Raw genomic sequence first — 18999 nt, 5'->3', positions numbered from 1 at the left:
CTATGTTGAATGGAAGAAATTGGTTTAAAATAAAACTGACGAAAAACCGAATCAGAGGACCAATCTGCTGCATTAAGAATTTCTTGTAATGAAGCAGACTTGATAAATGCTTTAGAAGCAGAAGCTCCTCTAACGGAATGAGCTGAAAATTTGTCTTCTACACCTGCTAAAGACATAATCCATTTAACCCATCTACTAATTGTAGTAGTAGAAACAGAAAGATGAGGAACAACAAAAGAAACAAGAAGTTGAGAAGTGGAGGAAGATAATCTGAAAGGTAAAGTTCTGGATTCATACTCTTTCAGACAAGAAACCACACATAATTTAGGATACTCAAAAAAGTAAGGATAAAAGATAGAGGATGATAAAGATTTAGTTCTTCTAGATAAAGAGAAAACTACACCTTGAGGAGTAAACATCTTTGAATTATAATCTATAGCTCTAACATCAGAAACCCTTTTACAGGAAAGTAAACATAATAAAGTGGCCAATTTACAAGTTAACTGTTTGAGAGAAAGGTCTTTATTAAGAGGCCAATTATTAAACAGGTTTATTAATAAATCTACATCCCAGAAATAAGAATGTCTAGGAACAGGAGGTTTTTTAACTCTAATGGCCTTAAGGAGTTTTTTAACAGAGGATAACTGACCAATAGGAATATCAGTAATAAGGTAATGTCCGGCTGATATTGCAGATCTAGCAATATTAATAGACCTATATGCTAAACCTGATTTAAATAAAGATGTTAAATAGTTAATGACTTCATTCACAGGAGCTGAAAAGGGATCCAAATTTCTGCCACTGCACCAATCAGACCATCTGAGCCATGCATATCTGTATAATTTCTTAGTACCTGGTGCCCAAGATTCTCGGAGTAGTGATTTAGCCTCTTCCGAAAGACCTTCGAACGACCAGGAACCCCTGAAATCATCCAAGCAATCAGATGAAGGGATCCTTGAACCACAAGGTTGTGGGGTTGTCCTGTCGGGTCCAATAAAAGATCTTGTTGGAGGGGAAGAAGAAGAGGAGGAAGGTAAGACATTTCTAGAAGAGCTGGAAACCATGATTGTGCTGACCACCATGGAGTTATGAGAAGAATTGAAATAAGATTCCTCCTGACAAACGAAATCGTCCGTGGGATCATTGAAAAAGGAGGGAATGCATATGCTCCCTTCTCTGGCCATTCCTGAAGGAAAGCATCCATTGCTAGAGCAAAGGGATCTGGCCTCCAACTGTAATACGGAGTCAGTTGATGATTCAATCGGGAGGCAAAGAGGTCTATGGAAAAAGGACCTCTGCGGAAAAACAGAATTCGAAAAATTTTGGGATTCAGTTTCCAATCGCTGGAGTCTTGAAGGTGACGAGAACCCCAATCTGCCATGATGTTGTTCTGACCCGGAATATACTCTGCTTGGATATGAATGTTGTGGTCCAAGCAGGAATGAATAAAATCTGAAGTTAGGTCTGATAGTATTTTTGATGTAGTACCTCCTAAACGGTTGAGATACCTGACCGCAGAAATATTGTCCATCTTGAGTAAGACAGAAATGGGACGATCTGAATGAATAAAACTCTTTACAGCAAAATAACCTGCTAAAAGTTCTAAACAATTTATATGCAGATTCTTTTCCTCTGAAGACCACTTTCCTCCTGTGATGAAAGAACCCAATCTGGCTCCCCAACCTGAATTGCTGGCATCTGATTCCAGTATTATCTCGGGAGAACAACCAAAAATGGCTCTCCCATTCCAAGCCTCTAAATTGGCTAACCACCATAATAACTCTGATCTTGCTTCTTTGGACAAAGAGATCTTGTGAAAATAAGAGAAACCTTGTCGAAGATAAAATATCTTCAATCTTTGAAGAGCCCTGTAATGAAGGGGAGCTGGAAAAATCGCTTGGATAGATGAGGAAAGTAGCCCAATAATCCGGGCTAAAGTCCGGATCGGAAAAAGAGGTCTCTTGAGTAAAGAAGATATTTCTTTCTTTATTTTGTTTATTTTGTCTGAAGGAAGACTCAAAGTTGCAGAATGGGAGTCTATGAGAAAACCAAGAAATTTTAGAGACTGGGAAGGATTGATTTCTGATTTGTCGAAATTGATAACAAAACCCAAGTTCTGAAGGAGATTTATGGTTAAGTTGAGATGAGAAATTAAACAATGGTGTTCTTGATGCATGATCAGGATGTCGTCTAAATAAATTATAAGACGAACACCCCTCATACGGAGCCAAGCAACTACAGGACGAAGTATCTTCGTAAATGCCCAGGGTGCAGAAGAAAGTCCAAAAGGAAGGCATGTAAATTGCCAAAGGTTGTTTCTCCAAAGAAATCTCAAAAAAATTCTGAAAGAAGGATGAATGGGAACAGAAAGATAAGCATCCTTCAAATCTAGACGGACTAACCAATCCTTTGAAAGAAGACAGTCCCTGAGGAGATGAATTCCTTCCATTTTGAAATGATTGTATTCTAGATGGAAATTTAGATTTCTTAGGTTTATAACAGGGCGAAAAGATCCTTCTTTCTTTTTGACCAGAAACATGTTGCTGATGAAAGAATCTTTTCCTGGTGGGGCTAATTCTATAGCTTGTTTTTTGGCTAAATCTGAAATCTCTTGATCTAGAAGTAGATAATCTGAAAGGGAGAAGTACATTGGATTTGGAAAGCAAGACTGATAGGGGATTGATATGAAATTTAGATGAAGACCTGACACTGATTGAAGTACCCATGGATCTTGTGTTATTTTTTCCCAATTGTGGATAAATAGGGCAAGTCTGCCTCCTACTTTTTGAGGGAAAAAAGGTATGGAATGATAAATGTTCAAACTTACTTGAGAAGGGTCTTCTAGAAGGTCTCCCTCTGAATGCTCTGGAAGGCCATTGTCTACTTCTTGTAGGAAAGAAGTTGTTGAATGGTGTTGGTGGCACTGGGTTGTTCTGGAAGAAAGGCCTTGAGGAAAAAACTGAGCGGCCAGGAAAGCGGCCTCTTCCTTTCCCGGCCCTGTCAAAAACTCTGTTGTTTTGATTAAAAATTTTCTTTGTTTGGGACAAATAAACAATTTATGTATTCAACAATGAAATTAAAATATACTTAACGTCTGTTCAGCAAAGTGAAAAGAGGATTAGCTGTTGGGACTGTTACCTCTTATACCTCTGCATGTTATCTTATTGGCTGTTATCTAGTTACATAACCTGTTACTGTAACCTCATTGGTTGAATTTTTTCTGTATTATTTATTCAAATTTTTCAATGCTTTTAATTGCTGTCTGTTCAGTAAAGGAAAAGTTATTGCAAAATAGGAGTCTCTGTCCTTGTAATAAAATTAAGACTAGCACCACTAGAGAGGATAAAAAGCAAATGGACAACATAAGAAAAGTAAAAAGATCCAGATATGAAGAGGTTAAAAAGAAAAGGGATAAAATAATCAAGGCAGCGAATAATGAAAGTGAAGAAGAAAGTAATCTAATCAAGATGAGGACAGTGATGTAGAGGAAGCTAGTGTAACAGTAGAGATAAAAAAAGTCTAGCAAAGGAAGAAAAACAGTTAACAAAGACACTAAAATGGTCAGTGAGACTAATCAGGGAACTAACACAGCTAGTGAGGAAATAATACAGGCTAGTGGAGGTGCTGAAGCAGTATATCAACTCAGTAATGATACGTCCCCCAGACACTGTACTAGTTGTAAGCAAGATGGGCTGAAAAATGCCCTGATCTCTTTAGACGTCCTGTTGGTGCTTTTGCTTACTTAAAAAAAACATGTGTTTAGGTGGTCCTGATTATAGTCTCCTATTTTCTCTTGTAACTAAGTATGATGACTTAAATGCTATTGAGATAGCACCAGAATTACACCCACAATATGATAAACCTAGTTATGATGGGGCATATGCCTGGGATAGACCAAAACATGTAGCAAATATGTGGGAAAACATTACTAATTATTTTGCAAAGAAATGTGGAGATATGAAAGATATCACCATAGCAACAACATGTAAACAAAGGTCAAATGAGTCTGTTTCAGAGTTTATAAAGAGGTTTAGAGATTGCTGGATGCAGGAATGTTAAAAATCCTTTTAGATATAAACCATTAAGACCTTAAAGGGACACTGAACCCATTTTTTTCTTTAGTAAGCAGGCAATTTTAAGCAACTTTCTAATTTACTCCTATTATCAATTTTTCTTCATTCTCTTGCTATCTTTATTTGAAAAAATAAGGCATCTAAGCTTTTTTTTTTTGGTTCAGACCTGTGGACAGCATTTTTTTTATTGGTGGATGAATTTATCCACCTATCAGCAATAACAACCCAGGTTGTTTACCAAAAATGGGCCGGCATCTAAACTTACATTCTTGCATTTCAAATAAAGATAGCAAGAGAATGAAGAAAATTTGATAATAGGAGTAAATTAGAAAGTTGTTTAAAATTGCATGCTCTATCTGAATCACAAATAAAACATTTGGGTTCAGTATCCCTTTGAGCCCTTCTTGTTTGCTGAAAAAGCATACATTTATTTCCTCTTCATGAGTACAACTTTATGCATGTCACAAGTATTTAATGAAGTCCAAGCAAATACAATAGGAGAAGGTGGCACGAAAAAATTGCTGGTTTATGGTATAACTAAACACAATGATATAAGAGTGTCTTAGATCTGCTCTCAAATGATAGGCAAATACATATGGTTACACATAAATGATGATATTTAATCAGAAATAATTTAAATAAACTGTGATGATAGCAGGATGTGATGTCACTAGCTGGCGGGCGGGGCTGAGGTCCGGTGTCTGTGTCGCAGTTAGTTTAGTACAATCAACCTGTCTGGATGTGTATTGCTATGCTCTGTAATAAAATAGAGTTGTACCATCATTGCTGTGTCCTGCATATGTCCTGCATCTCATGACATGGTGTCAGAAGTTCTGGACTACGCTTCTGTTTCTGATGATGACGATGTCAAAGTTTACCCCACCTGAGCCTTTTGACTTTTCTCAGCCTGCAGCTTGGCCCACATGGCGTCAGCGGTTTCAGCGCTTCAGGATTGCATCCAAACTGAACAAGGAGAGTGGTGAAGTACAAGTTAATTCTCTTTTATACTCCATGGGGAAAGATGTAGAGCCAGTGTTCAATGCTTTTACTTTCCAAGAAGGGGAAGAAGTTAACTTTGATATAGTTATGGATAAACTCAGTGCCCACTTTGTGCCCAAAAGAAATGTGATTCATGAGAGAGCTTGTTTTCACAAACGTAATCAGCGTGTGGGAGAATCTGTGGAGTCATTTTTGCGCAGCCTGTATGAATTAGCTGAATTCTGTGAGTTTGGTGTTGCTAAAGAAGAGCAAATCAGAGACAGAATAGTTATTGGAATTGCAGATGCTGATGTCTCCCTGAAGCTGCAGTTAGAGCCTGATTTAACATTAGACGGGGCTATTAGGATGGCCCGCCAGAGTGAACTGGTGAAAAAGCAAAGTGCTGATCTGAGGTCTGAGAGTATTGTGGATGAAGTACAACAGTCTAGGAAAATTGTTAGTGAAAGGCACAGTGTGAGCGGTAGATCTAAAGTACTGGAAAGGCCTAGAAGTGGATGGGCGCAACATGGCCGATGCACACGGTGCTACCGGGCTCATGATCAGAGTGCTATATGCCCGGCCAGAGATAAAAGATGCAGAAAATGTAACAGAATAGGCCATTTTGAAGTGGTGTGTAAAACTGAATACATTAAGGAGATGCAGGTGGACAGTGACCAGGAGGGTCAGGAAGTGTCTTTTGTGGGGTCTGTTGTGGAACGGACAAGCTCAGAGGAAGATTGGAAAGTTACCTTTACTGTAATGGGAGCCAATGTTGATTTTAAGATTGACACAGGAGCAGATATCACTGTAATGTCTTTTGCTGAATTTATGAGACTGCCTCGACAGCCCCAGCTGGCGAAGGTTACTACAAATGTTCATAGTCCTGGTGGCCGCATTGATTGTGTGGGGAAATTTCTTGCCAGCTGTGAGTACAAACAAAGGAAGTTCACCATGTGGGTGCATGTGATCCGAGGTCAGTGTGTTAACAGTTTATTGAGCAGAAAAGCAGCCTGTGACTTGGGCCTCGTGGCCAGAGTGAATGAGATCTCTGAAGATATGTTTGGCGAGTTGGGCCTACTGAGCTGCAAACCTGTCCGTATAGCACTTAAAAGTGACGCAGTCCCGTACAGTATTTCTACTCCTCGTAGAATTCCGTTCCCGCTCATGCCTCAAGTGGAGAAAGAGCTCATGCGCATGAAGTCTATGGGGGTTATTGAAGAGGTTGTTGAAGCAACTGATTGGTGTGCCCCCATTGTTCCAGTTGCAAAGAAAAACGGAAAGGTGCGCATCTGTGTGGACCTGAAAAGGTTGAATGAGGCAGTGAAGAGGGAGAGATTTGTGCTGCCGACACTGGAAGATATAGCCCCGAAGTTGGCTGGGGCGAAGTTCTTTTCCACATTAGACGCTTCTAGCGGCTTTTGGCAGATCCCCCTGGATCCAAAGTGCCGCAAACTGACTACCTTTATCACTCCGGTAGGTCGGTTCTGTTTCTGCAGACTTCCCTTTGGGATATCCTCCGCTCCTGAGATCTTTCAGAGGGAAATGAGTTCTCTCCTGAGTGGCCACGTGGGCACAGCAGTCGTCATGGACGACATTCTAGTGTATGGGTCTACAGTGGAGGAGCATGATCAGCGTTTGAGTTGTGTGCTGCAGGCTATCAAAGAGTCTGGGCTGAAGCTGAATAAAGAAAAATGTCATTTTAGGAAAACTGAATTATGCTACTTTGGGCATATCATCAACGGGGATGGCATCAAGCCGGACCCCGAGAAAATTCGGGCTATCGAACAGATGAAAAGCCCTTCTGATGTACATGAGCTGAGACAGATATTGGGCCTAGTAAATTACGTGGGCAAGTTTCTTCCAGATTTATCTACAGTTTTGCACCCTATCACAGAGTTGCTTAAGAAAGATGTTGCCTGGGTCTGGGGACCCTCACAAGAAAAAGCGTTCCTGCATGCTAAGTCCCTGCTGGGGTCTGCCCCAGTGCTGGGGTTCTACGACCCTTCAAAAAAGACTGTGGTTAGTGCTGATGCAAGCAGTTATGGGTTGGGGGCTGCACTCCTGCAGCTGAATGACAACAAACTACAGCCCATCGCCTACTGTTCCCGCACACTGACGGCTGCGGAGTCAAAATACGCTCAAATTGAGAAAGAGTGCCTGGCTGCAGTTTGGGCCTGTGAGCGCTTTCAGCGTTATCTAGTGGGTTTGGAGAAATTTAGTCTGGAAACTGACCACAAACCGCTAGTCCCTCTTATCAATTCTTATGACATCGACAAAACACCCTTGAGATGCCAGAGACTTTTAATGAGACTGCTCAGGTTCAATGTTCAGGCAGTGCATGTGCCGGGGAAGCAGCTGGTTGTGGCAGATACACTGTCCAGGCTCCCGCTGGCTGCTGCTGAAGAATCCTCTACAGAATCGGATGTAAAAGTGTATGTTGATTCAGTTCTGGCCTCTAAGTCCATTTCTTCAAGGAAACTGGAAGAGATAAAGAAAGAGACATATTTGGACACAGATCTGCAAGAAGTTATAAGGTACATAAGAGATGGCTGGCCCGAGAGCCGGGCAGCCTGGATGTCTTTAAATGCTTACCAGCCAGAGAGGTCGCAGCTCACGGAGCTGGAGGGGTTGGTGCTGTTCCAAGACCGTATTGTAATTCCTGTCAGCATGAGGAAGGAGATGTTAAACAGGATTCATGATGGCCACTTAGGCATTACAAAGTGCAGAGAAAGAGCAGCTACAGCTGTGTGGTGGCCTGGGATCAGCTCCGACATTGCAAATCACGTGTCTAAATGTGCCTTTTGCCGGGAACGCCGGCCTACTCAGAGAAGGGAGCCCTTAATGTCTACTCCGCTGCCTGCGGGGCCGTGGCAGAAAATAGCTGCTGATTTGTGCGAACTGCACGGGAAAAAGTTTCTTGTTGTTATCGACTACTATTCCAGGTATTTGGAAATAGCACCCCTGAATGATATCACAAGTCAGGCCGTTATCATTCGCCTGAAGAGCTTGTTCGCCCGCTGGGGCATTCCAATGGAGCTGGTGAGTGATAATGGCATGCAGTTCGCTTCTACAGAGTTCAGTGCCTTCAGCAGGGAATATGATTTTGTACATTCCACGTCAAGTCCACATTATCCGCAGGCCAACGGAATGGCTGAAAGGGCAGTTCAAACAACAAAATTCATCCTAAAGCAATCTGAACCGTACCTAGCCCTCTTGTCATACAGGGCGACGCCCATTCAAGCCACCGGGTTTAGCCCGGCACAGCTGATGCTAGGACGCCAGATTCGCACCACTTTACCCTCAGTGGGTGTCTTCAAGCCGCCTGGCCCTGTTCCTCGGGACGAAGTCCTTAGGAGGGATGAAGAGGCCAAAAAGGGTTATCGTTTCTTCTACGACAGGAGACATTCTGTCAGGCCTTTACAGGAACTGAAAGCGGGCCAAAGTGTCAGAATTAAACTGGATGATGAGAAGAAATGGAAGACGCCTGCTACGGTAGTGGGCCGCTCTCCAGAACCAAGGTCTTACACAGTCCTTACAGAGGGAGGGACGGTTACACGCCGTAACCGAAGACATCTTCAGCCTGTACCTGAGAGTCTGGAACCGGATACCTCAGTACCACCGCCGGTGGGATCTCCTGTTCTAAGAGAGGTGCCTTCCCCTCAGCAAGATCATAGCGGGGATATATCTTTGCCTCCAGCAGACTCTTGTTCACCATCTTCTGTATCAGAGGACAATTCATGCAAAGTTACATCAAGCGGAAGAGTGGTGAGGCTTCCGGCCCGATACAGGGACTGACTTTAGCTAGAACAGTGACCGGAAGTATGGGCAGAATAATCCCATGGTCACTGTGGACTAGGGTAGTCTACCCCGATGTCCAAGTCAGGATGTAATTTGTTTGTTCATGTTTTCTAATCTATCTGTTTTTTATAATGTTCTAAAACAAAATGTTGTGTATACCCTGTTGGTGTACCTTGTTGTTTAATATATGTGAATGTATGCTTTGCCTTTGAAAAAGGGGAAGATGTGATGATAGCAGGATGTGATGTCACTAGCTGGTGGGCGGGGCTGAGGTCCGGTGTCTGTGTCGCAGTTAGTTTAGTACAATCAACCTGTCTGGATGTGTATTGCTATGCTCTGTAATAAAATAGAGTTGTACCATCATTGCTGTGTCCTGCATATGTCCTGCATCTCATGACATAAACTATTACATGTATGTAATTATTTTGATTGTGAACTAGCAATGCGTAAGCTCCAAATTAGCAAAAAAATTATGAAATTCAGTTAAAATGTCACATCGATTCATGGACAATATAGACATAGACAGTAATTAATCTAATAATACACAGGACTAAACTTTCATCCTTGTACCAGTTTAATTATGCCAAAAAGGAAAGACTCACGCATACAAAACACAACTTTAACCCCAAAACCTGACACCTCTGTACAACAGCTTCCAACACCTGAACCTGCTCCCTTGAAGAGCGTAACACATACTCTCATCCTTCCATGACACTCAGAAAAAATATATGTGCACAAAAAAATATAATATATAAAACTTTTCAAAAAAGCTTATTTCTGGAGCTCTGTTTAAAATTGATGTCATCCGTCTATTTAAAAATACATCTCAGTGCGGTATGAAATTTAATTTGATACAGTTCCATATTTCAGGATACACAAGTTACGGGATTCAAATTATATAGTAACAAGATTTCACTGTGCAAATGTGCTCCACATAAATTCATTCAGTGATTCGCCTCAATGGTACCTTATCACTCTATTGTCCATGAGTACTATTGGCGTAATCTGATGTTTCTTAGTCCCTTCTGTGACCAGAACATTTGGCAGCTTCATAAGCACCTTATGTCCCTCTGTGTCCCACCACCTCACTCTTCGGTGGACTCTGTCTGTGACCCCGAATGTCCCTTCCTGGGAAGCGGCTGCTTCGCAAGCAGCGTCTGTCAGTTCGAATGGTCCCGGGGAAATCACGTTACCGTTGGGTAGCCAATCCTCTTGCAGCTTACCCTACATCATGTATAGATTCTCTGGGCAATCTTCCGACTCCTCCGGTGTGAAACTTCTTACAAATACGAAAACTTTGTTGAGCGCTCACTCAATATATTCTTAGGACGTAGTGCTCCTGCAGATTTTACAATTATTGGATCAAAGATATGGCGTTCTCAACATGTTTTGGCTAGGCAGCCTTTATCAAGATGCCATATTGGATCCAGGTCTCTTCTTAAATAATGTTGAATTGGTCTGCCTTTCTTTTTTGGGAATCCTCCTCAGATTTTAACTATTTGTATTCCCTGTCTTGTATTTATTAAAGTCCATCACTTCAACATTTTTGTATGAAATTGTACAGTTTATGTACCTTATTGTAAGGGTGACCATGTTGCTGCTTTAAAAAGGGACACATATGAAACATACATATGTCAGGGGTTCTTATACAAAACATTTCTTAAAACAGCCCTGACATATCTATGTTTCATATGTGTCCCTTTTTAAAGCGGCAATATGGTCACCCTACTTACTTTAAAAAAAAAATTTACTTTACAATATTTGTGGTTGTTGGATCCACTGAAAATTATTCATAACCTCCTTGTTTTATTATTTATATTTTTGTTAACCACATATATGATACAATATCTGAAAATTCTGAAGGCATTCACTCTCTCTTCATTGCTCACAAAATAATGACTGCATTTGCTCTGGGATTGTGGGAAGTGAGCCTGCAGCCAATGTTGAGTCTTCCATATTTTACAGGAGTGTGCTTATTGTGGATAGTAGAAAGCACAATAGGAAGGGATGTCTTTGAAACCATTTGATATTTGGCACTCGACTCTCTGTATTTTCCTTTTAATGCCTTCAGTATTTTTGACTAAATATACTATTATAGTTCTCCATTTGTAGTTTTTAATTGATTGAATAAGAAAGCCAAATTAGACTGAGAAGTGAATAATTCTCCCCTTTAAGACCAATGCTGTCATAAAGAACCATGGTAAATAATCTTAACTGAAGTATGAATTAATTGAATCATTTCTGGTGAACTGCTTGTGCAATGCTGCCCCTGCAGATTTGCGGCCACTAGCAGGGAGTGTTAATCAACCCGATCGTATAGGATTAGGCAGATTGATGTCCGCAGCCTCAGAGGCAGCGGACCAGTTAAGGAGCAGCTGTCTTAAGTCCGCTACTTTATAACTGCTGTTTCCGGCGAGCCTGAAGGCTCGCGCGGAAACAGGGCCTATTCAGCCCTTGATAAATCTGCCCTAATATATTGATAATAAATGCAAAATATCCATATGTAGTTGTATAATGATTTAAAGACAAGGCTTCTGGACCATATTATCAAAATGTAGCTGTATATTCCAAAACTGAGTGCCAATGTAGCAAGGATATTGAGGAGGGAGGAAGGTTAAAAAAAACAACAAACAGATCAGCACTATTTTACCCTATAATTATGTCATAAAAAACAAATAGGGTTTGCGAGGGTAAATAAAAAAAAAATGTAAACATATTTGTTAAAATATATTAGTCAAGGAATAGTGATTTTCAGATGATGTTAACCATGGGATATAAAATGACCTTGTATAGTTTTGTAGTCTCTGAACATGAAATTTTAATAAGAATTACTTAGAAAAAGTAAGTGAAATGATTGTATACTTTGCAGCCAGTTATTGAAACCAAGGAAAAGAAATCAGTTAGGAGACAGCAAAAAAAAAAAAAAACAACTGTAAACCTCCAAAACTGAAAAGTAATAAAATCAAACAGCAACCGGTTGTTAGTATACTGGCTCATATTTTATGATCTTTTATATAAAGAGGACGATGTCTCTTTAATTGGCAAAGTTTTCAGATTTCAGAGGGCTGTGAACTTAATGTGTGTAAATGAAATAAATGTATTAATATTCTAGTATTGTAAGAATAACTAAAAGGTATATTTATTTCTTTTGTGTAAAACAAACTGACAGGGTAATCCATACACAGATTGAAATTGTAATCTACACAGTTTTTCTACCTCAAAATTGCCAATTAGTGGGATGCATGTTCTCTGTATCTTTTGATTTTTTCTTTTCCCAAAAATGACCAGGATAATATTTTGTTTGTGATTAACAGTAATGAGACTAACATCAAAACACATACGTAAAAGAACTAACAATACAAACTGGGTGTCTCAAGAAACCTGTGGCAGAAGAAGAATAAAGAAAACTTCTAGGAAGAATATGATTAAACTTTTTGAAACAGACATTTAGGGCCAGATTTTGGGGCCGAATTATCATTGTGCGAGCGTACATGATCCGACATTGCGGGTGCAATGCTGCCCCCTGCAGATTTGCGGCTGCTAGCAGGGGGTGTCAATCAATCCGATCATATTCGATCAGGTTAATTTCTTGCGATGTCTGTCCGTCACCTCAGAGCAGGCGGAGATCTTATGGAGCAGCGGTTTTTAGACCGCTGCTTCATAATTTGTGTTTCCGGCGAGCCTGAAGTATTTGAAAGTGCATGTCTACTGGCAACGAAGGGGTAAAACAATGCTTGTGTATATATTACTAGCAAGCAAAAGGTTAAACTACTGTTGCCTGCATGTTTTCTGCATTACAGTAACAAAGAGTTAAATTAAAGTTTTTTTCTGTGTTGCTGATGCATTTTCCCCCAGCTTATTTTAGTTTTCCGTATTCTCCCTTTTCTCTCTTTTCCTGCATACCCTTTAAAGGACATTTAACTTTATATGTGAGATCCAAAATGGCCACCCTCCATTTGCAAATGTAGAGCTTCACTAACCAGCATCTGTGAATGGTTAAAGTAAGAGAATAGCTCTGAAGAGAATAAAAATAAATAAAACATTCTGTTGAAATTGTGTCTGGCAATTTAATGTCCCTTTAATTTATCAAATTGCTGATTTTACCATCAGAAAGAAAGTGCAGTACTGTAACCAGAAAGGTAATAGTTGTGTTAAATAAATATAAACTTGCATTTGCATTTTAGAACACAAAAAAGAAAACAAAAAAAGAAAAAATATGAAGGCTTGTGACTTATTGAAAAGGAAACTTTATAATTTTTAATATTTTTTTTTTTATAAAAAGTCTGGATTGTGGAATAATTCTGGATTTGGGGATTTGTACCTGTTTAATATAGATGTAAAACTTTAAATTAAAGGGATATGGAACCAAAAAAAAATTGTGATACAGGGGCATATCTATCAAGATCTGTATGGAGCTTGAAGCCCTGTTTTTCTGGCGAGCCTTCAGGCTCCCCAGAAACACCAGTTATGAAACAGCAGTCTAAAGACCGCTACTCCATAACCTGTCCGCCTGCTCTGAGCAGACGGACAGACATCGCAGCAATTAAACCCGATCGAGTTGATTGACACCAGCAGCGGTGCAATGCTGAATACGGAGCGCGTATTGCTCTCCACATTCAGCGAGGTCTGTCGGATCAGGTCCGACAGACCTTTGTTAAATAGGCCCCATAGACAGAGCATACAATTAAAAAAATAAAGTGTCTAGCCTACTTCTATAATCAAATTTGATTAGTACATTTGTTGGCATGAAATAGTGCATGCTCCAGAGCTTTGTTCAACAAACAATTCCAAGAGAACAAAGAAACATTGATAATAGAAGTAAAATAAAACTTGTGTAAAATTACATGTACTATCTGAATCATGAATGAAAAACTTTGGATCTCATGCCACTTTAAACATGTTAGCATAAGGCATATCAGTACACTGGTTTTCCTTACCTGTCCTCATTTCTCCCCAACAGGCCAGGTTTTCAGGATTACCTTGGAAGAGAGTAGGTAAAATAACCATGTTTACTAAGCAGCTGATTATTTAACCTGTGCTCTAGTTCAGATATCCTCAAAATGTGGCCTGTTAGGGAGTCCTGAGAGCAGGTTTGAAAACCAGTGCAATACGTGGATTAACCTGTTATCTGTGGTCACATTCTATGTTATGGGTAGAAATGCCTAATACTGTTATTCATGATCATATTAAATTGAGGGATTTGAGACAGTGCCTGCAAAGGAATTAAATAAAACATTGAATGGATAATGGAGTAAATCACGTTTGTTGGAAAATAAACCACGTTCACATTTTTCATTTTCATACAAGGGGAATGTCTTTGATATTTTTAGATGTTTTACAAATCTCTAAAATGTGCCTGTGGTGCAGTTGTGCCATGTTACACCTCTCAGGTACACCGCCTCAGGCTGCATGATGCTTATTGCAAAGACAAAGAGCTACTGCATCAAACAGACTAGATTAATATTGTGATGGTTATATCATTAGCTGTCCTGTAGACGATTCCTCTAATAATAAAAAAAAACAACAAAGGCTTATACACACTGGGGCTTCCAGCATGATTCCCATATGTTTGTGTTGGGGTGTTCTCAGTGACCAAAGACAAAAACAAGTTAGGTGGTGTCCTACGGAAATCTGGTTTAATAAATTATAGAATATATTAGTATGTAAAATTACAAAAAAGTATTACACAATTTAATGTGAGCACTCTGACACCGGTGTCTTAAAAAAGGGGGTAGCATACCAAGGGCTAGATTACAATTGAGCTCTAAATTATCACGCGCCTGCAAATGGGCAAATTCTGCTGTTTGCGAGAATTTGATAAATAACCAGCCATTACAAGTGCACTAGGCAGTTTTGAAGCTTTAAAGTTAGTAGGAGTGGGGTGCTAGAAAAAAAAAAACAGCACTGAAAAGTGCCTTTACATTGCAGTCTATGGGAACTGTGTGCTCCCAGTAAATATATATGTATATGTATATGTATATGTATATATATATATATATATATATATATATATATTTTATATAACTGTGTTAATATGTGTAACTATATACACATAAATATATATGTATATAAGCATATACACATATATTTAAGAATGCTGCAATCACTGCACTGCTTATCCCTTTCTCTGTGCTTAGGTTCCGATGCAGTCTTTGACAGCATCAGAACGAGATTTCTATTGGAGCCTATGAAAACGAGCTCTTGTGAGCACAATGCTTCCTAGCAATGCAAACACAAGCTCACGTTCGCATTGTGCTTTACTTGTAATACCTAGGCTGACCATATTGCCGCTTTAAGAAGGAACACATATGAAAAATACATATGGGAGGGTTCGTATACAAAACCATTTCTTTAAACAGCCCTGAAAACAGCCCTGACATATGTATTTTTCATATGTGTCCCTTTTTAAAGCGGCAATATGGTCAGCCTAGTAATACCAGCACACTTTGCAGGCAAGATATATTTAGAGCTCCACTTGTAATCTAGCCCCAAATGTTTAAATATTCTACTTAATATATAAAAATCACTAAAATATTTATATAAATAAACAATAAAATCATACACGTAGTGACTCAAAAAGTTTAGCAATATTGTATGATGAATATCCTAAAGTAACACCGTGAACACCAGTTCTACTTGCACACAGTACTCATTCCCCTTAGTCTATTGTTCTCAGTAACCAGCAGTGTGTGGTTGAAAAGCAATTAAGGGGATGATTTACTAACCCCCAAAATTATTTTCTTTACAATTATTTATAAGTCCATTAGCTCTTTCACTTTTATATCACAAAGAATAAGGAGACAAATTATTTGGTTAAAAAGAAGTAAAAGTGGATTGGATAATTTGGATTAAATCAGGCAATACAAAATTTTGAAAAAAATTGACTAGAGAAGGAAAATGTTAGAAAAGATGCAGAACATGGGAAGAGGTCAAAAGATTTCATTAAAAACTTTCGGACAGCGAGTCATTTTATTTTTTCCTAGGGGTGTTTTTGGTTTTAAAATTAAAAAAAAATTTTAAACTATTTTAAGGGATTAAAGGAGCAATGTCGTGCGTACCTGTAAGAAAAAAACCCTCCCCACTCAACCATCTACTTTAAGCCACTAAATAATGACACAACAACAATTGGGATTTTAAAGACCCTTGGGTCATTTATTAACTCGAGGCACCCCTGCATGTTTATTTTAACGAAAAAACATCAGGGCCTTTTTTCAACTTTAACTCTAACTCATTTACAAGGTTACATGTAAATGCTATAACTTTTAAATTGAATGAACATTAAGTGGCATTGTCTAACTAGCTAACTCATATGAAGCGGGAAGGAGGCCCAGGCAGCTGACACAAAGCGGAGCCCGGCTACAACGCATTACGGATAGAAGGTTTTACTCAAGCTGTTCGGCCCACCGCAAACCAGGAGGAGCTTTCCCCAGGCACGCGCCTGACTATGTCACTCCTCCTGCAATGGCCGTCACTCCTCCCCGCTTTCTATCTGACGCCTGGGACGCTACTGCCCGCCCCTTAGAGTGTTAACACCGCTCAAACCTTAGTGGTCCTCCGGAATCGTCAGGCGAACACCAAGCGATTTCCGAAGGGAGCTGAAAAAATTAACGCCCTGGACTGACCAACGGGCTATGAGTCGACTAACCCTGCCCGGAGCCAGGGGGAGGCTAATTCTACAACTTTAATCAAAATAGCCGCTATCAGGGTGGGAGGGGTGGGAAAAGATCTGCAATGGTCAGGAACAGAAAAAGAGGGTCTGAAACTCCCAGAAGCCCCTTTTTATTGGTAAGTACAGATCCCTCCCTTAGCCTGCAACATTGTTGCAAGTCTCACTCACACGACCCACATACACTCCTCCTCCCTGCTTCCTTAACCCTTAAGTCGTTTCTGGCTAATCTGCAGCCCTGCACTTTCCTAAGGGATTAAAGGAGCAATGTTGTGTGTACCTGTATGAAAAAACCCCCTCCCCACTCAACCACCTACTTTAAGCTAATAAATAATGACACAACAACAATTGGGATTTTAAAGACCCTTGGGTCATTTATTAACTCGAGGCACCCCTGCATGTTTATTTTAACGAAAAAACATCAGGGCCTTTTTTCAACTTTAACTCTAACTCATTTACATGGTTACATGTAAATGCTATAACTTTTAACTTGAATGAACATTAAGCGGCATTGCCTAACTCATATGAAGCAGGAAGCAGGCCCAGGCAGCTGACACAAAGCGGAGCCCGGCTACAACGCATTACGGATAGAAGGTTTTACTCTAGCTGTTCGTCCCACCTCAAACCAGGAGGAGCTTTCCCCAGGAACGCGCTTGACTACGTCACTCCTCCTGCAATGGCCGTCACTCCTCCCCGCTTTCTATCTGATGCCTGGGACGCTACCGCCCGCCACAAGAAACAACATACCTACCTGATTCTTGAAGCCAATCCTATTACTAACTACCTTATAACCTACAATACTATAGCTACCAACCCTTTCTTAATATTCTCTATAAACCTGTCTAGCCCCAAGTCCGTTAGATGGACCCCATCTTGCCGATACAAGCTCCTGTCCCCTGCCGAGATGTCGGGGTGCCTCACCACAAAACCTCCCAATTCCCGAATAACCTTTCCTATATCCCTGTTAACTTTCTGCCTTACCCCAAAGGCGGCCTTATGACAGACCCATATGCCGCCAATGTAACCTGGGAATCACCTGTGACCACCCTACTCTTACCCCAGGCAACCATGCGTGCAACCACCTAATGTCCGCGCACATAATCTGAATTAACTCTACGGTAGGCATCGCCCCTAGGTCATTGCCCCCCAGATGTATTACTATCACATCAGGATGACCCCACCTTCGGTAGGCCTCCTGTATCAGCGCGGGCATATCGTGCCAACATAGGCCTCTGCGCCCGAGCCATCTGACGGACGCCCGGGAGGGGTGAAATCCAATGCGGCTCCCAGCCGGGAGTGCTGACACTGGGATGGAGGCCCAGTGTATGAAAGAGTGCCCGACAATCCAGATTTTACAAGAACTTCTGCCCCTTCCTGAAAAAACACAAAACATTGTTAAACTCGGCAACCCAAGCACCTGATCTCCCCAGTGACCCCCTACCTCCAGTAAGAGAGCCACCCCCCCCAATGCACCGCGCCCCTTCTTACTCAATTCACCGGTTCTCCAAAAGGTCTAACGTACGTCTTATAGCGATGCGAACTCCACCGCCCCAGCGCTTTGATTCTGTCTGCTGACCACCCCAACGCCACCGCGCTGGTTGCTGCATCCACTCTAAAGGAATGCGGCGCTATGCGCAACGCGTCCAATCCGGCCCGTGCCGCTGCCTTGCCAAAACCCTACGGAATTGGAATCTAGAGAGCACCGATCAATCCTGATGGATCAGATACGGGCCTGTCCCTTGAGGGGCGTAAACCCTCAAAACCTGTCAACCACAAAACAGGACAAATCCTGGCATCCCCTATCTTTGGTAGTTGTAACCATACCCCTTTCCCCTCCTGGTCTGTCTTGGACCTGGGAATAAGCAATAACACCGCATCCCTGGCCCATCTTACATGGTGCTCCTGAATACCTAATAGCGGGCAATTTTTGGATGGCGGTACTAATTCGCTTACTCGCAGCGCCCTGTGAAATGCCAGCGTGAATGCTGCCTTAAATAGCGCTACCTCGTATTGCCCCACGCACACCACCTCTAAGGCGTGCATCAGATCTACCAATCGTTCCACCGTAATGGGTTCCCTCCTGTCCGCCCTAGGGGGCTCCCTGCGACCCCAACCCCGTATAGTTTGCTTAACGAGGAAAGTACCCGTGAAATCTCGCACCTTAAATAGCTTACTGAAGAAAGATAGGGCTGCCAGCTTACCCTGCACCAGAGATTTTCTGGTACCCCTACTCTCAAGGTCCCTTATCCACAATAACAGGGTTAACTGAGAAGTGTCGTAGTAAGATAGCCGCTTGCTCCCGCAGAACACCTGCCATTCATTCCAGTGCCTCACATATGATGTCCAGGTCGCCGGAGCCAATGACGCCTTAACTAAGGGGAACACAAACTCCCAGGGAACGCCAGCTGCCAGAGATAAGACGGGCAGGGCAGGCTGTGAGGTGAAGCACAAGGAGCACCCATTTCCCTCTAGACAGCGCATCGG

Source organism: Bombina bombina, chromosome 1 (assembly GCF_027579735.1).
Source record: "Bombina bombina isolate aBomBom1 chromosome 1, aBomBom1.pri, whole genome shotgun sequence".
NCBI classification, from domain to species: domain Eukaryota; kingdom Metazoa; phylum Chordata; class Amphibia; order Anura; family Bombinatoridae; genus Bombina; species Bombina bombina.
This window is presented reverse-complemented; position numbering follows the sequence as displayed.